Here is a 2,383-nt window from a genome sequence, read left to right on the forward strand (position 1 = left end):
CCAAGCGGCCTGGAACCACCGTCTGTCGTCACAAGGACTCGCATACTTTCACATTTCTGCTTCGAAAAAGGACCAGAAGCCGCCTGTCAGTCACACAGTTAGAGCCTTGCATGGCTCCTATACTTACAATAGTATATATATGTACTATACTTACAATAGTATATATATGTACTATACTTACAATAGTATATATATGTACTATACTTACAAAACATGTGCAATATGTAATATATCTGCGTTGTGTTTGTCTGGTTTGCCTTCCTCCGTGTCTGGCTGTGGAGTATTTTTAAATAGGGGTGTAATATGAGGGTTAGTGTGGTGTTACATGGGTTTAATAACCATGTAATAACAGTTTAACAACAGTTTAATAACAGTGTAATAAGGGTTTAATAACAGTGTAATTAGGGTTTAATAAAAGTGTAATAAGGGTTTTATAAAAGTGTAATAAGGGTTTAATAACAGTGTAATAAGGGTTTAATAAAAGTGTAATAAGGGTTTTATAAAAGTGTAATAAGGGTTTAATAAAAGTGTAATAAGGGTTTTATAAAAGTGTAATTAGGGTTTAATAACAGTGTAATAAGGGTTTAATAAAAGTGTAATAAGGGTTTAATAACAGTGTAATAAGGGTTTTATAAAAGTGTAATAAGGGTTTAATAAAAGTGTAATAAGGGTTTAATAAAAGTGTAATAAGGGTTTTATAAAAGTGTAATAAGGGTTTTATAAAAGTGTAATAAGAGTTTAATAACAGTGTAATTAGGGTTTAATAACAGTGTAATAAGGGTTTTATAAAAGTGTAATAAGGGTTTAATAAAAGTGTAATAAGGGTTTAATAAAAGTGTAATAAGGGTTTTATAAAAGTGTAATAAGGGTTTTATAAAAGTGTAATAAGAGTTTAATAAAAGTGTAATTAGGGTTTAATAACAGTGTAATAAGGGTTTAATAAAAGTGTAATAAGGGTTTTATAAAAGTGTAATAAGAGTTTAATAAAAGTGTAATTAGGGTTTAATAACAGTGTAATAAGGGTTTAATAAAAGTGTAATAAGGGTTTTATAACAGTGTAATAAGAGTTTAATAAAAGTGTAATTAGGGTTTAATAACAGTGTAATAAGGGTTTAATAAAAGTGTAATAAGGGTTTTATAAAAGTGTAATAAGGGTTTAATAAAAGTGTAATAAGGGTTTAATAAAAGTGTAATAAGGGTTTTATAAAAGTGTAATAAGGGTTTAATAAAAGTGTAATAAGGGTTTTATAAAAGTGTAATAAGAGTTTAATAAAAGTGTAATTAGGGTTTTATAAAAGTGTAATAAGGGTTTTATAAAAGTGTAATAAGAGTTTAATAACAGTGTAATTAGGGTTTAATAACAGTGTAATAAGGGTTTTATAAAAGTGTAATAAGGGTTTAATAAAAGTGTAATAAGGGTTTAATAAAAGTGTAATAAGGGTTTTATAAAAGTGTAATAAGGGTTTTATAAAAGTGTAATAAGAGTTTAATAAAAGTGTAATTAGGGTTTAATAACAGTGTAATAAGGGTTAATAAAAGTGTAATAAGGGTTTTATAAAAGTGTAATAAGAGTTTAATAAAAGTGTAATTAGGGTTTAATAACAGTGTAATAAGGGTTTAATAAAAGTGTAATAAGGGTTTTATAACAGTGTAATTAGGGTTTAATAAAAGTGTAATTAGGGTTTAATAACAGTGTAATAAGGGTTTAATAAAAGTGTAATAAGGGTTTTATAAAGTGTAATAAGGGTTTAATAAAAGTGTAATAAGGGTTTTATAAAAGTGTAATAAGGGTTTTATAAAAGTGTAATTAGGGTTTAATAAAAGTGTAATTAGGGTTTAATAACAGTGTAATAAGGGTTTAATAAAAGTGTAATAAGGGTTTTATAAAAGTGTAATAAGGGTTTAATAAAAGTGTAATAAGGGTTTTATAACAGTGTAATAAGGGTTTAATAAAAGTGTAATAAGGGTTTTATAAAAGTGTAATAAGGGTTTAATAAAAGTGTAATAGGGTTTTATAAAAGTGTAATAAGGGTTTTATAAAAGTGTAATAAGAGTTTAATAACAGTGTAATTAAGGGTTTAATAACAGTGTAATAAGGGTTTTAATAAAAGTGTAATAAGGGTTTTATAAAAGTGTAATAAGGGTTTAATAAAAGTGTAATAAGGGTTTAATAAAAGTGTAATAAGGGTTTATAAAAGTGTAATAAGGGTTTTATAAAAGTGTAATAAGGGTTTAATAAAGTGTAATTAGGGTTTAATAACAGTGTAATAAGGGTTTAATAAAAGTGTAATAAGGGTTTAATAAAAGTGTAATAAGGGTTTAATAACAGTGTAATAAGGGTTTTATAAAAGTGTAATAAGGGTTTTAATAAAAGTGTAATAAG

This window comes from Pseudochaenichthys georgianus, unplaced genomic scaffold, assembly GCF_902827115.2.
Source record: "Pseudochaenichthys georgianus unplaced genomic scaffold, fPseGeo1.2 scaffold_1701_arrow_ctg1, whole genome shotgun sequence".
Lineage (NCBI taxonomy): Eukaryota > Metazoa > Chordata > Actinopteri > Perciformes > Channichthyidae > Pseudochaenichthys > Pseudochaenichthys georgianus.